The sequence below is a fragment of the Capsicum annuum genome, chromosome 8, assembly GCF_002878395.1.
Source record: "Capsicum annuum cultivar UCD-10X-F1 chromosome 8, UCD10Xv1.1, whole genome shotgun sequence".
Lineage (NCBI taxonomy): Eukaryota > Viridiplantae > Streptophyta > Magnoliopsida > Solanales > Solanaceae > Capsicum > Capsicum annuum.
This window is the reverse complement of record NC_061118.1, coordinates 116,773,355-116,792,307: the sequence shown is the minus strand read 5'-3', so window position 1 is coordinate 116,792,307 and position 18,953 is coordinate 116,773,355.

Below are 18,953 nucleotides of genomic sequence, written 5' to 3'. Positions count from 1 at the left end.
TATAGAATCATAGCTTGAGTTTGGATATCGTGAAACATGACATGACTCTAGGCAGACGGCTATAGTTTTCAGGTACAAGTACCCCAGGACTCGATAGGAGAAAACTGACACACATGACATGACTTGATCACAAGATTTGAGTCCACAATTCACAATATCATAAGTAAGTCTTTCATAATAAGAATGATTCTCAACAAACTATCACATGATCGAGAATACACACAACTTGTATATACTTGCATGGCTTCAATAACATGGTCATTTCATATCGCAACAATATCATGAGCATCTCATACAACTTCTGCAATTCAAGACAATAGCACGGGGATAACGTTGAACATAAACTTAGAACATGGAATAGTCATTTAGGACTTATTATGTCATAAAAACATGATTTCTATTCCCTTAGGTATTTTCACAAATACCTTACATACATATCTTAGGCATAGGTGGATTCATCAAGATTACAAATATTCAACCACCAATTTCACACATTTATATGTTAAATACCACCATATCCTCACAATAAACATACAAAGATCCCATCTTAGGCATCATCAAACTCCAACCACATGAACATTAACCACCAATAACATAAACATCATAATAAAAAATTTAGAAGATGGTTGTTGAGCTTCATGGATGAAAGGAGTCCATGAATCAACTCACGCATACCTTAGAAAGAAGATTCTTGATGATTGACGGAGGAATTTCCTTGAATTCGGATCTTCAAGCTTAGTTATACAAACCTAGTTGTTTTTCTCTTTTAGTGCTCTTGGATGATGAGATTTGAGATGATAATAGGGTTTTAATATGTTTAGAAGCTATATATTTCGTCGGGTTAAGTTTAGGGACATGTAACGAGTGTTAAAAGACTTAATTACCCTTAAAATAATTCAAAACGGAGTATTTTTGGCACTTTGAACTGACTTTGGTGGCGCCCAAGTGATTTCCTAAGCTAGGCTGTGTAATACCCCAAAAAATTTTTTTTGTAATGATTTCGTGAGAAACGTATCGAGTTCTACGCTTTAGAGCGATCCATAAATTTTCTGTGTAGTATTTCTAAGACGTTGACCTACCATTGCGTAGAGTATCGAATAATATTTCCAACGAGCTTTGAGTTACGACCATTCCGATCGAACTACGACCATTCCGATCAAACTGTGCATAGTAAAACGTGCAGTAAATTAAAAATTACTGCAGCCAGGTGAATTTCAGGGTCAACTTCAAACGATCGTAACTCCTTGTTTATAATGATCTGGGGGAGCTACTATATATCAATGGAAAGCTTTAAGAGTCCTCTTGCTAATCAAATTGATTTCATCCAATTTGGCTATCGGAGAAAAATGTTGTGGTTGATTTACTTCAGCCTATCAAAACAATCCACCAAAGGACAGATTTGACATTATTTATTTTTTTAGGGTAATTTGGTCATTTCACACCCCCCCTCTTGGAGGAAAATTTTTCCATTTAATCCATAATTTAACCTTCAAAATTCATTTTCTCCATGAAACATTTAGGATAATGAAACCCTAACAAAATTTCACCTTCAAATACCTTTCAATTTTACCGTAGAAATCCAAAATTAATCCGATAAACGAACTCCTCATTTCAAGACCTTCGAGGAGCATCCATAATTTCTCTGAATAGGATTCCGTAATCAAGAAGTCAATTTCAAGGTATGTGGGGTTTTGAACAAGAGTAATCTTCCATTCTTGTGCCCAAAGCTTTAATTTTATTATGGTTTTACATGATTTTGCAAGTGAGATTATGTCTAAATAATTTGATTATGAGATTATGATGATTGAATAAATAAAATTTTATTTATATGATTATCTCAATATTTTCATGATATGAATTAATAATTATCATTGCAAATTACACACTTTTACCACGAGGTTGTATTTTGAATGATTTTGGGACGTATGTCGAGATGGTATTTTGGAATAATATTTTGAGATATGTGTAAAGCTTTATGCTTCCCAATGAAGATTTGAATTATTGAATATATATTTGAGTCATGCGATGTCTTGATATCTATAATTGTAAATTTCATATTTTTATTTTGAATGATTTTGAGATATATGTTGAAATGGTATTTTGGAATGATTTTGAGATTTATAATAAGCTTAAAGCTTCTTTATAAGGAAATTGAATCATTGAGCATATTGAGATATAACATTTAAGATGTTACCATGAGTCTTGATATTTTCTTAAAAAGATTGATGTAGTCATGTCTTGATAAATTGTTACATTTTTACATTTAAAAAGGTTGAGTTCTATTATTGAAACTTCATGATATTCGGAAATGGGTATACACTCAAATTACTTTATGAAGGATTTATAAGACTTTGAATTTTTTTCCAATATGTATATACATGATTACTTCATTACTCTACTTCTTAAATTGAGAATCTATGCTATGAATTGCATACTACTATAACGAATTGATATTTCTAAAGACTTTCGAGATAAAAGTCGTGATTTGAGTTGTACTACGAGATATGTATTCTTGTTATGAATTGAAGTTCTCAAGTTATTTTCAAAAGCTGTTGTCATGATTTAATTATTGAATTGAAAGAATAATCATTTGAGTACATTGACCTAGCACTCGCAGAGTCGAGATGATTTTGACTATGAGAAAGACTGATTTTGATATAGATGTTGAGATAAATTTTTGTATTTTTTTTCCAGATGATTTTAGTGAGTTGAATTGTTGAAAATATTACATATTGAGTCTTCATATCCTTGTCCAAATGTCGAGTCATTTATGGTTCAATGCATTAATACCTTGTTGATGTTGAAAAAGATTAAAATGTTTTAAGTAGAAGTTGGGGTTAGGAATCCACAAATTGTTGATGAATTATAAATTGAGATATTTGTTTTGGTCTTTATGATAGACCCTTGTGACGATGATGGTGGATCTCCTAACACTTTTTGTGCTTATCGGGAAGTAGTACTTTGCACCAAGAGGGAAATTTGGTATTTCCCCAAACCTATGTGCCACCGTAGGGTTGTTTGATGATGATATTATTGACCGGAGAGCCAGATTTTGATTATTATAGTTTTAAGGTCATACTCCCTGGCAAAGAGTATGACGCTCCCTCCAATGGGGGTTTCAAACGTTGGTATTCTACGTAGCTAACGTGGGGTTTTCGGTTATAGGAAACTCCCCTGTCTATAAAAGTCATGTTTCTTAAATTTCCGAGTCACTCCGAGATTTGAGTCAAAGAGTTGAGATATTATGATGAATTATGATTACCTATGGTGAATATGATGAATTATGATTACCTATGATGAATTTTGATGATATGATAATTTATGATGATTTATCATAATTTATGATATTTGATGATTTACATGGATTATGAGATTTTGCCATTTGAACTATTTATTATGAAAATATGAAGAATATGATTTGATATAACTCAAGCCAAGTGAGTCATCATTGTTTATATGCATGTTTTTATGAAATTGATGGTGTTATTTAAAGTGTTGCATGCACCCCCACATACTCAGTACATTTTCTTTGTGCTAACCCCTATCTACTATTCTATTTAGTTGCAGCATCTGGTCAGTGGGTAATGAAGTCCTTATAGTTCATGGTCTTGTGTTGGTTGTTTAAGTTCAGAGACACTATACCTTCTTCTATCGTCCATATTGAGTGGGATGGTTGGGAGTCATAACCCGTTTATGTATAGGCAATACTAGTAGAGGCTTCATAGACAGTAGTAGTGGTTGATGTGTTCAGTCTCCTTCTTGTATATGTATATCTGTCAGTAGAATTGTCATCTTGTAATTCCAATATTGTATTAACAGACTCTGTATTAAGGTATTTTCAGCTTCATTCTCTCAGAATTATATTTTAAATCATTTGCTTTTGAGTTATACATATGAAAGGGTTATCTTGGGGTCACTTATGACCCTAAGCACTGTGTGGCATCTTGGGACTCGATTTTTGAGGTGTTACAAACTTTGTATCAAAGTACAGAGTTTAAGTGTCCTAGGATGTCTATGAAGTCGTGTCTAGTAGAGTCTTACGGAACGGTACGGAGACGTCTATACTTTTCTTCGAGAGGCTATAAGGCATTTAGGAAAGGTTGTTGTTCTTTCAAGTCTTGAATTGTGTAAAGAGTTTAAACCAGATAAGCTACCAAATTTCTTTTCAGGAACTATAAGTGACAATTTATACTTTTCTATCTATGTGCTATTCTTGAGATAGTATGAGCAACAAGTCCCGTTTCTTTACCGGATAATGTTTTCAGACTGATTAGCAAAATGTTTCAGAAGTCTCATAAAAGTGGCTTCAGAAGAGCCTCCTAGTGTGTTATAAGTTCCTGAAGTTTTATGTTATGTCCTCTTCTTTAAGACTTATTCAGTTAAGACTTATTCAGTTAAGACTGAGTGGATGCATACTCCTTGATCATCAAATATGGTATGCCAAGTTCCTATCTCCTGTAATCTTATGAAATTATAATAAAGCCGTGTGGGGCTCTTTTGATTCACTAGCACAGCTATTTTGTTATTCACCTCAAACTCTTTTTCAAAACTCATATTCAAAGCCTAGTGGAGCCGTGTGCGGACTATTTCGATCCACTAGCAACTTGTAGTTTATCTTGTTTCTTTTGCTGGCTGAAAATGTGGGATTTGGAGGTGTCGTAGTAAGAAGGATGGTAAGTGTAATTTGTTGAGCATAAGTATAGCGGAATCCCTTTTTGCATATATTTGGGGTAAATAGGGAGTGATATATCCTTGTGTGTCAATTTTGTGATGTAGTTTGTTCGAGGTATGAAATAGGTGTTGACGGTATTTGTATGCCAGAGATTATAGGTTAGTAATGGAAGTACTCGGTCGGTGAGTGTTGTTAAATTATGCCGTTGTGGGTTGCAAAAGGAAGTTAAGCTAAGGCGTAGAGAGCTATGAACTAAGTTAAGTTGTGTATGAAGGATAGATAGTAGTGACGGGTGAAAGAAGGATGTGTTAATGGATTGTAAATAAGATAAGCTTTATGATTATGACCAATTATTATTGTTATGAAGTTTAAATGGGCTAGCATTTGTTGAGGATTTTTTTATAGTTTCTAAGTGGAAATTTCGTGCAAAAAGTTTTAAGTTATATTGTGTGCTAAAAGTTAAGTTTGAATGATTGGTGATCGTGAAGTTGACTGTGATGATTTCTTTATTAATGGTATTAGTTGTTATGAAGTGATCTAGTAGGCTTGAATAGTGGATATAAGAGCCTAAGTTTGGATGATTCGTGATTAAGTTTGATGTTGTGTTTATGATGAGAAAGTTCACCCAAGATATTATGGGACTGCTTTAATTTTGAGGATTAGTGTATGACTGTAATGGTTGAGCTTCTTAGATGTGATTTTGATTCTTAAGGTTTAGAAAAATAAGTTTACAAACGTGATTTTAGTAAGCGATGATAGAGACCGTGTGGTCCGTTAAGGATGAGAAAAATTTGAGTTGAGCATTAGACTCTAAGATTGAAATTCCGAAGTTGAGCTGAAAGCGTTGAAGCTCTAGATGGTGTATGCTTATTTTGAGCTAAGTGGTAATGTATAGTAAGATTGAGATTAACCTTTCATGTATACTGTGGTTAGTTGATGTTTTAAGTGGTTATCTTGAGGGATTGTGGTGTACATGTTTCAGATTCTGGAAGCTAGTTATGCTTTAATTCGTAAACTTCAACTAAACGATCTTTGTTTTCCAAGTATTCCAGCTTATTCAATAAAAATCTTATAGTGTACCTTCTTATTTATCATTTCATCATGTTATCCAAGGATCCTAGGAATGAAATCATTTCCATATGGAGCATCTCAATAGTTACGAGTATACCTCTTTTTGTGCGTCATATATATGAGCTAATTCATAGGTGCCCCGTGCACAGTCTTAGTGACCCTGTGAAATAAGTGTTGTAGAGGAACATAGAGTCCCAAGGGGTAGATACCCCGTAACTTCATAAAGCTTTCGTGTTTTAAACACATCTAGTTCATGCTTAAGTTCTTAGTATGAGCCTTGAATTGACTATTGTTGCATGCGCATTCATACATTCCAGAGTCAGATCAGCTAGATATTTATGCGTCAGATATGCATGTTCAGTATGAGGATTAGGAAACTGTAATTCCAATCACGCCGATATATCTCAGATGTTTGCGTCCCTTAAGAAGGTCATTTGATCAGTGCTTTTATCCTATCATGCGACACTCGATCATGAATGTTTCCAAGGGGGAGATAATGTAATACCCCAGAAATTTTTCTTTGTAAAGATTTCGCGAGAAACGTATCGAGTTCTATGCTTTAGAGCGATCCATAAATTTTTTGTGTAGTATTTCTAAGACATTGACCTACCATTGCGTACATTATTGAATAAGCTTTCCAACGATATATAGATCATCGAAAACAGACACTCGAGCGATGAGTTACAACCATTTTGATCGAACTAGGACCATTCCGATCGAACTGTGAACAGTAAAACGTGCAGTAAATTAAAAATTACTGCACCCAGGCGAATTTCAGGGTCAACTTCAAACGACCATAACTCCTTGTATATAATGATCTGGGTGAGCTACTATATATCAATGGAAAGCTTTAAGAGTCCTCTTTCTAATGAAACTGGTTTCATCCAATTTGGTTGTGGCAGTAAAACTTTATGGTTGATCTGCTTCGTCCTATCAAAATAGTCCATCAAAGGACAGATTTGACATTATTTATTTTTTTAGGGTAATTTGGTCATTTCACACTCCCCTCTTGAACGAAAATTTGTCCATTAAATCCATAATTTAACCTTCAAAATTCATTTTCTCCATGAAACATTTGCGATAATGAAACCCTAGCCAAATTTTACCTTCAAATACCTTTCAATTTCACCTTAGAAATCCAAAATTAATCCGATAAAAAAACTCCTCATTTCAAGACCTTCGAGTTACAGTTATAATTTGTCCGAGCAGGATTCCATAATCAAGAATTCAATTTCAAGGTATGTAGGGTTTTGAACAAGAGCAATCTTCCGTTCTTGTGCCCAAAGCTTTAATTTTACTATGGTTTTACATGATTTTACAAGTGAGATTATGTCTAAACAATTCGATTATGAGATTATGATGGTTGAATGAATAAACTTTTATTTATATGATTATCTCAATGTTTTCATGATATGAATTAATAATTATCATTGCAAATTACACAGTTTTACCATGAGGTGGTATTTTGAATGATTTTGGGACGTATGTCGAGATGGTATTTTGGAATAATATTTTGAGATATGTGTAAAGCTTTATGCTTCCCAATGAAGATTTGAATTATTGAATATATATTTGAGTCATCGATGTCTTGATATCTATAATTGTAAATTTTATATTTTTATTTTGAATGATTTTGAGATATATGTTGAAATGGTATTTTGGAATGATTTTGAGATTTATAATAAGCTTAAAGCTTCTTTATAAGGAAATTGAATCATTGAGCATATTGAGATATAACATTTAAGATGTTACCATGAGTCTTGATATTTTCTTAAAAATATTGATGTAGTCATGTCTTGATAAATTGTTACATTTTTACATTTAAAAAGGTTGAGTTCTATTATTGAAACTTCATGATATTCGGAAATGGGTATACACTCAAATTACTTTATGAAGGATTTATAAGACTTTGAATTTTTGTCCAATATGTATATACATGATTACTTCATTACTCTACTTCTTAAATTGAGAATTTATGCTACGAATTCCATACTACTACAACGAATTGATATTTCTAAAGGCTTTCGAGACAAAAGTCGTGATTTGAGTTGTACTACGGGATATGTATTCTTGTTATGAATTGAAGTTCTCAAGTTCTTTTCGAAATCTGTTTTCATGATTTAATTATCGAATTGAAAGAATAATCATTTGAGTACATTGACCTTGAACTCGCAGAGTCGAGATGATTTTGACTATGAGAAAGACTGATTTTGATATAGATGTTGAGATGAATTTGGGTTATTTTTTTTTCAGATGATTTTAATGAGATGAATTGTTGAAAATATTACATATTGAGTCTTCATATCCTTATCCAAATATCGAGTCCTTTATGGTTCAATGCATTGATAACTTGTTGATGTTGAAAAATATTGAAATATTTTAAGTAGAAGTTGGGGTTCGGAATCTACAAATTGTTGATGAATTATAAATTGAGATATTTATTTTGGTCATTATAATAGACCCTTGTGATGATGATGGTGGATCTCCTAACGCGTTCTGAGCTTGTCGGGGAGTAGTACTTAGCACCGAGAGGGAAATTTGGCATTTCCCCAAACCTATGTGCCACCGTAGGGTTGTTTGATGATGATATTATTGGCCAGAGAGCCCGATTGTGATTATTGCAGTTTTATGGTCGTACTCCCTAGCAAAGAGTATGATGCTCCCGCCAATGGGGCTTTCAAACGTTGGTATTCCACGTAGCTCATGTGGGGTTGTCGGTTATAGGAAACTCCCCTGTCCCTAAAAGTCATGTTTCTTGAATTACCGAGTCACTCCGAGATTTGAGTCAAAGAGTTGAGATATTATGATGAATTATGATTATCTAAGATGAATATGATGAATTACGATTACCTATGATGAATTTTGATGATATTATAATTTTTGATGATTTATCATAATTTATGATTTTTGATGATTTACATGGATTATGAGATTTTACCATTTGAACTATTTATTATGAAAGTATGAAGAGTATGATTTGAAATAACTCAAGCCAAATGAGTCATCATTGTCTGTATGCATGTTTTCATGAAATTGATGATGTTATTTAAAGTATTGCATGCACCCCTATATACTCAGCACATTCCCTTTGTGCTAACCCCCATCTACTATTCTATTCAGTTGTAGCAGCTGGTCAGCCGGTAAAGGAGTCCTTATAGTTCAAGGTCTTATGTTGGTTGTTTCAGTTCAGAGACACTTTACCTTTTTCTGTCGGCCATATTGACTGGGATGGTTGGGCGTCATGACCCGTTTATGTACAGGCAATACTAGTAAAAGCTTCATAGATAGTAGTAGTGGTTGATGTATTCAGTCTCCTTCTTGTATATGTATATGTGTCAGTAAAATTTTCATCTTGTAATTCCAATATTGTATTGAACAGACTGTATTGAGATATTTTCAGCTTCATTCTATCAGAATTATGTTTTAAATCAGCTGCTTTTGAGTTCTACCTATGAAAGGGATCGCTTGGGGTCACTTGTGACCCTAAGTACCATGTGGCATCTCGGGACTCAATTTTTGGCGCGTTACAGGCTGGGTGGCACCTAACCAATCGCCTATGTTTGGTTGGGTGGCGCCTCACCAATCACCTATCCGTACTGTCTCCCACGAAAATGGGCATAACTTTCACTCGGGTGTTGGATTATGGCAAAATTGGTATCATTGGAAAGCTAATTCGATTCTCTACAATTTAGTGGGTCTAAATAAGCTAACATACCACATTAACATCGAGTTATACTCGTTCAAAGATGACTATTGAAAAATCTAACATTAAAACTTGATATTCAAAAACTCTTAGTTTGTATTACCTTAAGTGACTCATATGAATATGCATAATTCATAATAATTTATCCTATAAGTAGGATATTAATTGTAAGTCATGTACTCAAGTATGAATCATAGAATAGGAGATTTCATACGTAAGAATACTTATTCACTTCCTTGCTTAGAAACATGTGGGGTATTACAATATCTCCCACTTAGGAATATTCATCCTCAAATGAGAATTTACTGAGAAGGGATACAAGATAATAAAACCTAAACTGATCATGAAGAACTGAAACTTGATTTCATGACTAACATGCTAAACATACTGAAATCGTGCCTATCTGATGCATGGACAACTGACACATGAATACATGACTAAGTATGAAAGGGTTAATAGGTACCAAGTTTATACTGGAAACGTGAACGTGAAAATGAATAAGATTAAGGAGAACTGTTACCTTGAGCTTGATCTAAATTGGCGGGGAAGAGGTGAGGATACTTGGTACACATATATGCTTCTGCTTCCCAAGTAGCTCCCTCATGAGACTCATTTCGCCAAAGAACCTTGACTAGAGAGACTTCTTTGTTCCTCAATCTATGAGTTGAATAATCTAAGATTTCGACTGGAATCTCTTCATAAGAGAGTCTATTCTGAATGTTAATGCTCTCAATAGGGACAACAACTGCTGGGTCACCTATGCACTTTTTAGCAAAGAGATATGGAAGACTAAATGGACTGAGGCTAGATCTAAAGGCAACTCAAGCTCATAAGCTACCTTGCCGAACAAGAATTCTGAAGGGACCGACATAACAGGGACTGAGTTTCCCTTTCTTGCCGAACCTCTTCACTCCCTTTATGGCAGAGATCTTAAGATAGACATAGTCATTGACCTTGAACTCAAGATCCTTTCTATGAACATCTGCATAGGACTTCTATCGGCTCTGAGCAGCCCAGAGTCTCTCTCTGATCAACTAAACTTTCTCTAAGGCGTCGAATACTAAGTCAGGACCTATGATTGAGGCCTCACTAACTTTGAATCAACCAATCGAACATCTACATCTCTTACCATTGACAACTTCTAATGGAGCCATATGAATACTAGAATGATAGCTATTGTTGTATGCAAACTCAATCAAAGGCAAGTGGTCGTCCCAACTTCCCTTGAAATCAATTGCACACGTCCTTAGCATATCTTCAAGAGTCTGAATGTTCCTCTCTGCTTGACCATCTGTCTGAGGAAGAAATGTTATGCTGAGATGGACTTGGGTACCAAAACCCTTTTGGAACGCTTTCTAAAGGTAAGAAGTGAACTGGGTACCTCTATCTGAGATGATAGATAATGGAACATCGTGTAACCTGACTAACTCCCTGATATAGTGTTTGTCATAATCCTCTGTGGAATAAGAAGTACAAATAGGAAGGAAATGAGCTGACTAGGTCATTTTATCTATAATGACCCAAATTGAATCATGCTGATGATGAGTTCTGGGCAAACACGTCACGAAGTCCATGTTAACTTCTTCCCACTTCCAAGTAGGAATGGTGAACTCTTGCATGGAACCACTAGGTTTCTAATGCTCTATGTTAACTTGCTGACATGTAGAGCACTTAGCCATAAACTATGCAACATCTCTCTTCATCCTACTCCACCAATAGATCTCCTGCATGTCGCGATATATCTTAGTGGCCCCTGGATGAATAGCGTATCGCGCACCATACACTTCTGTAAGAATTCGCTACCTCAATTCATCTACACCTAGAACACATAGATGACCCTGACAATAAAGAACACCATCTCCCCCTTGGGAGAAAACCTCGACTTTTTGATTCTGAACTGACTCTTTGAGCTTGACAAGGCTAAGATCCCTCTCTTATTTCTCTTTCACCTGGGAAACTAGAGATGACTTTGAACTGCTATGAACATATACGCCACCCTCTGAAGAATCGACTAAGCGAATACCTAGTCTGGCAAGCTGATGGATCTCTTGAGCCATCTTTTTCTTACTATCCTCAATGTGAGAAATACTACCCACGAAAAGTCAACTAAGAGCGTCAGCCACAACATTGGCCTTGCCCAAATGATAAAGAACACTCATGTCGTAATCCTTCAAGAGCTCTAACCACCTTCTCTAGCGAAGATTGAGATCTTTCTAGGAAAAGACATACTGGAGGATTTTATGGTCTGTGAAGACATCTTCATGAACTCCATGGAGATAATGCCTCCAAATCTTCAAGGCAAAAAATACCGCTACTAACTCAAGATCATAAGTAGGATAATTCTTCTCATATGGCTTTAACTTTCTAGAGGCGTAGGGTATGACCTTACCATGCTGCATGAGGACACAACTTAAAACCACTCTAGATGCATCACAATAGACTACAAAACCATCTGAACCATTTGGAACAGGTAGAACTGGATCTGAGGTGAGTCGAGTCTTAAACTCTTGAAAGCTCTTCTCGCATGAATCTGACCACTGAAACGTAATCTTCTTTTGAGTCAATCTGGACATGGGAGATGCAATAAAAGAAAATCCCTCAACAGACCATCTGTAATAGCCAGCCTAACCCAATAAACTCCTAATATCTGATAGAGATATGGGTCTGGGCCAGTTTCTTACTGCCTCAGTTTTCTAAGGATCTACTCTAATGCCATCACCGGAAATAATATGGCCAAGGAATGCTACTGATCTTAGCAAAAATTCGCACTTGCTAAACTTAGTGAATAACTAGTGATCCCTGAGAGTCTGAAGAACAATCCTAAGATGGTCTGCATGATCACACTCTGTGTGAGAATAGATCAGAATATCATCTATAAAGACTATGATAAACAGGTCCAAGTACTGATTGAACACATGGTTCATCAAATCCATAAAAGCTGCAGGGGCATTGATAAGACCAAATGACATGACTAAAAATTCGAAGTGACCATACCGAGTACGAAAAGCTGTCTTCAGAATGTCACATTCTCTAACTCTGAGCTGATGATAGCCTGATCTGAGGTCTATCTTGGAGAAGTAATTGGCACCCTGAATTTGGTCTAATAGATCATCAATCTTGGGAAGAGGATATCTGTTCTTGACCGTGACCTTGTTGAGTTGATGGTAATCAATACATATCCTGAGAGAACTGTCTTTCAATTGATCTTTCAGTTCCTTGAGTTCTGCTGGTTCTATTCTATATAGCGGAATAGAAATAGGTTAAGTATCCGAAAGAAGGTCTATGCCGAAGTCTATTTCCCTTTCGAGAGGAATGCCTGGAAGATCTTCAGGAAAGATATCTGAGTATTAATTAACAATAGGGACTGTTTCGAGGCTTGAAGATTCAGAACTGGAATCTTTAACATGCACGAGATGATACACACACCCCTTAGAAATCATTTTCCTTGCCCGAAGGTAGGAAACAAGTTAACCCCTGAATGCTGAAATGCTACCCTTCCACTCTAAGACGGGCTCATTCGGGAACTGAAACTAAACTATCCTATTTCTGCAGTCGCCTATGGCATAGCAGGAATGAAGCTAATCCATGTTGAGAATGACATCAAAATCAGTCATATCTAACTCCACTAAATCTGCGGACGTGGATTTCTGAGATATCATAACCGGGTAGTTCTTGTATACCTGTCGGGCTATGATGGTTTTACCCACTGGGGTAGAGACTAAGAAGGGCTCTGCTAGGACTTCGGGACTGATTCCAAAATCGCCTGCTATGTATAGAGTAACAAAAGATGAAAATGATACCAATTTTGTAACTCCCATGATGTTAATGACCTTCTAGACTTGGTCAACGAACTTTTAAGGGTCCTCATCAGACTTAGACCCATGGAAAGATGGAGGGTTCATCCGGGTGAAGTCCCAAACCCTAGATGCTTTGGGATTGGACACTGGATTGGCTGGAATAACTGGTGGCCATTTATTCTATGCAGCCATGGACTGAGCAAGTGTGGTAAATGCAGCTCTAAACTACGCATGGGAAACATGTTCACCCAAAGGATCTTCGAGCTGAGGAGCTAGCTAGTTTCTTCTCTTTGGGGCCATGGTCTGGAATAAGAGAAGAATGGATTAGACTGAGAGTTTAATTTGTGATTATGCTCACTAGCATGACATGAATAATGAATAAAGAAGACTGTTCCTAAAACATCTTATAGCCTCCAGTACATAAATGTGGCACGCAACACACCCATGTACAAGACTCTCCTAGATGCGGCTTTCAAACTCCCTAGGTATCTATTGAACCTTAGGCTCGGATACTAAGTTTGTAACACCCTAATTCGTTGCACCGAAATGCTACACGGTGCTCATGACCCCGAGGGACCACAAGCTAATCTATGACTGATATTTGTACCTGTATAGTACAAATCATGTTATAATAATGCGGAATACATAGAACTGTAAGGCCATAAGGTTCAACTAAATAAAATCATGTGGGTGAAAATACCCAAAACAACTCAATCTGAAAGCTACGTCTAAACATAAATCTGAACGTAAATCTGAAAGCCTCTAAACTATCTGAATAAGGAGTTGAAGGAACATGTCTCCAACTAACTCCGTTAAACTAAACCGAAGAAATAAATAAATGTATCAAATCATACTGTCCTCAAATCAATGAGGACTCATTGTACCTCTGCGACTAGAATTCTACCGCTACTACTGGGCTGGAACTCGTGTCTCAGAACTTATGGTGTAACATAAAAAAAGAGCAGCGTAGTGCAAATACATTAGAAACACTGGAGTACTGAGTATACGAGGAAGGTAGGTGGAAGATAAAGGGTTTCATGCATGAACAACACTGATTGACTAATATAAACATGGGAGTGCCAACACACATATATAGAAATTGGGACCGTGAATACGTGATAGCATGACCTATAAGCTAATAAATGGCTTACTGATAACTGTCATGACTGATACTGAAACTGATAACATAGACGACTGTATCTAACAGTCCTGTATATACTAAAATTTGAAGAACGCCCTGAATTCTTTTATTAAGACTGATACTGAAATTGTGGGAAGTAGTTTTTAACCGACATGCCCCATGTATGCCGTTATGGATAATCTGGGGTCTAATCTCTACCCCGACTGGAAGGGTGTCAATACGGTACCATGGGTAAGGTAGCCTGTGAGTGACCCTTATCTAGCGGGTACTCAATGAGAATGGTGGGAACCCTAAACTAATGGGTTAAGCCATCTCATCAACCCTAATCAAACGAGTTAAGATGTCTCAACCTATGCTGGCTACGTAGTTCAAGAACATAAGGATGACTACTAAGAATCACACCCTTAACTGGCGGGTGAGTTCCCATCCTTGGGTTCACTCGGTGCTAACCTTTACTCCTATCTGGAGGGACTGGACATGAATAAGTGACTGTGCATGACCTAATCTTACTAAATTCCGTTCACTGGCAGAATGATACTAATATCTGACAACTAACTAAGATCATAAGATTTTCCTGAGTCACATGACTGACTGAGGTCTATGGAATCATAGCTTGAGTTTGGATATCGTTAAACATGACATGACATTAGGCACACAACTATAGTTTTCGGGTAGAAGTAGCCCCATGACTCGATAGGAGGAAACTGACACACCTGATATGACTTGATCTCAAGATTTGAGTCTACAATTCACAATATCATAAGTAAGGATTTCATAATAAGAATGATTCTCAACAAACTATAACATGATCGAAATGCACACAACATGTATATACCTGCACGGCTTCAATAACATGGTCATTCCATATCACAACAATATCAGGAGCATCTCGTACAACCTCTTCAATTCAAGACAATAGCACGGGGATCACGTTGAACATAAACTTAGAACATGTAATAGTCATTTAGGACTTATTATGTCATAAAAGCATGATTTCTATTCTCTTAGGTATTTTCACAAACACCTTACATACACATCTTAGGCATAGGTGGATTCATCAAGATTACAAATATTCAACCACCAATTTCATATATTTATACGTTAAATACCACCATATCTTCACAATAAACATACAAAGATCCCATCTTAGGCATCATCAAACTCCAACCACATGAACATTAACCACCAACAACATAAACATCATCATATAAAATTTCGAAGATGGTTCTTGAGCTTCATGGAATAAAGGAGTCCATGAATCAACTCACGCATACCTTAGACAGAAGATTCTTGATGATTAACGGTTGAATTTCCTTGAAATCGGATCTTCAACCTTAGTTACGCAACACTAGTTGTTTTTATATTTTAGTGCTCTTGGATGATGAGCTTCGAGATGATAATAGGGTTGTAATATGTTTAGAAGCTATATATTTCGTAGGGTTAATTTTAGGGACGTGTAAGGAGTGTTAAAAGACTTAATTACCGTTAAAATAACTCAAAACGTAGTATTTTTGGCACCTGAAACTGACTTAGGCGGCGCCTAAGTGATTGCCTAAGCTAGGCTGGGCGGCACCTAACCAATCGCCTATGTTTGGTTAGGCGGTGCCTAACCAATCGCCTATCCTTACTGTCTCTTACGAAAATGGGCATAACTTTTCACTCGGCTATTGGATTAAGGCGAAATTGGTATCATTGGAAAGCTAATTCGATTCTCTACGATTTAGTGGATCTAAATCAGTCAAAATACCACATTAAAAACAAGTTATACTCGTTCAAATATAACCCTTGCAAAATCAAACACTAAAACTTGATGGATTAAAAGACTCTTAGCTTGTATTACCTTAAGTGACTCATATGAACATGCTTAATTCATCATAAGCTATCCTATCACTAGGATATTCATTGGAAGTCATGTACTCAAGTATGAATCATATGATAGGAGATTTCATACGTGGGAATACTTATTCACTTCCTAGCTTAGAAACATGTGGGGTATTACAATTTCAGCTAAGCACGGTTTATTAACTAGTACATTAGATTTCTAGACATCAAGTACTTTAGCCACCTAAAAGACATCGAGCTACCACTTAGCTTAACCCTAAATTAGGAAGAATAGTTATAAGATCATATTTTAACTAGAAGCACATCAATTACTGATATAATAATCACAAATATACCAAATCGATGCATGTCATCACCAGTATTCAATTAAGGGAATAGTAAGCATCATATTGCATCTTCTTCCATCCCATACCAATGAGATGTGTATACAAGCATATACATATTTATATTTATATACTATAGTTATATCATTTACAATGATAAATATTTCTTGGCTATTAAATCAATATGATAACATGGTCCTTGGCCCATCAATTTATCAGGAATAATCACAACATCATAATCATGGAATTAGGCCTATACAAATATTCGGGACTCATATCAGTAATTATATTCATAAGCTGTAGCATATCGCTAATTATCTAACATATAGGAGGCATCTAACATCAACGAGGCATAATATAGATAGACAAATAATTGTCTAAAGTATTTTGTATATCAATAGGTCATTTATCATGATATCAATAAATATAACTTTTGCTAAATAATTTACAATACCAGGAGGAACATTATCCCTATAGGTCTAACGATCATGACTAAAGGAAACAATAACTATATAGGCCAATCATCATATCTAAGAGAAATCGCATCTCTTTAGGCCACATGGCGTATCTAGGATGAATATCATCTCTAAATACCCAATATCACTTCCACAAAGAGCATCATAACCATAACTATAAGCCACAATCAGGGAACATCAATACAAGTTACCATGTTATGAAATAACATTATTCTAAGGTTTACTAGCCTCATCTATGTCAAACATCTACAACTAAGTCAAAAAGACTTAACATAAGATTAGGCTTAAGTAGGTCAAACGATCCCACTTATAATCCACAATTTATATAATTAAGCCTACTATGCTCCAGACTAGGCTAAGGTATCTAGTTCTTCTTTTAGATATCAAGTAAGCCATATTTAAGCGTAAGATAGTAACTTCAACTAGAAATAAGGGTACTCAAGTCAAATCGCCCCAACTTACGACTTCAAGACTAACACACTAGCCCAAAAAGGCTTAATATACAAATCATGCTTCAAAAGCTAAAACCATATTCCAAAATTAGCATTATATCTTATCCATACTATAACTAATCTAAACTAGAGAGAGAAGGCAATGGGATTTAAAAGGGGTATAAACATGCAATTTTTTGGCTCCAAAACCCTTATCTAATCCCCAAACATCAACAATCAAGGCCAATCTACCCTACTCATAATCAAGAGTAACATCCATATTCACACATAATATATATCACACATCATCTATGAAGAAAAGTAGACAAAATCCTACCTTAAGTCCAAACCACAAAATCGTACTTCATGCACCACATGCTCGTCTTTACTTAATAATCCTCAAAATGTCATCACACTATCAAAACCATAATCCACTCATCAATATGAGTTTAATGATACCCATATTTCCCTATTGAGCTTTGGGTTCAAAAATGACAGCAAAACTCCAAGCGGGTCCCAAATACGGAAAATGTACTTTTGAGGGCAACCCAATGTTCACACATCAACAAGGAATTATATCCTCAAGAAATGGGTAAAAATTAAGCATATTTTTGGCTAAAATTAAGCCCTAGCTAAATTGGGGATTTGGGTCAAAACTAGGAAATTCAAGAATAAATTCAAGGAATGATTACCTTATATTTGAAGATAATCATGATACAAGATGATGGCCAAGCTCCCAACTCACCCCCATGACCAATTTTGAGTTATTACACTCATTTTAGGGTTCCTAGGTCTAAATAGTGAAGGGGAAATGCCCCAAATATTTCTTGGGGCCTTTGTATAGGCCCTAAAGGTAATCACGTGTCGCAATCGCAGTCCGACAGGCTACGATCACACACCTTTCGCTGCGATTGCAGTAGCTCTAGATGACAACAAACTAAGAAATAAGTTTTTGACCCTTGAAACTCATACCAAATAAAAATAACATGACCCAATCATGAATTTTAAGTATAAGCCACATTAAAAATATATTGGAATCTTCAAAACCTTCATAGGATATCCTGTAGGAAAATGTGGGCCCCACACCTTTAGTTTTGTCACTTGTCATAAAATCTGCCAAATAGGTCGAAATGAGTATAGGACCCTTAGGACCTGAACCAAGTGGCTCCCTAGACTAAATTTGATATTCCCGACATAATGGTGAATTAGTATTTTCTATCCAAGGTCATTTCGACCAAATATGGGTCCCACATCTATTTATTCTAATTTTCAACTTTCAACCAATAGGTCAAAATGAGCTTAGGTGCATTGGGACCAGAACTAAAGGTCTACCTAGAGTAAAATTCATATTTTGGATGTACTGGCGCATTAAAAATTTGCATCTGAGATTATTTAGCAAAATTTTTCTCCCTGTGGCTATTTGGAACCAATGAAGACTTCTTAACATGGAATTGGCACTAAAAACCAAATGAATTGCCCGGTAACTAAACATACAGT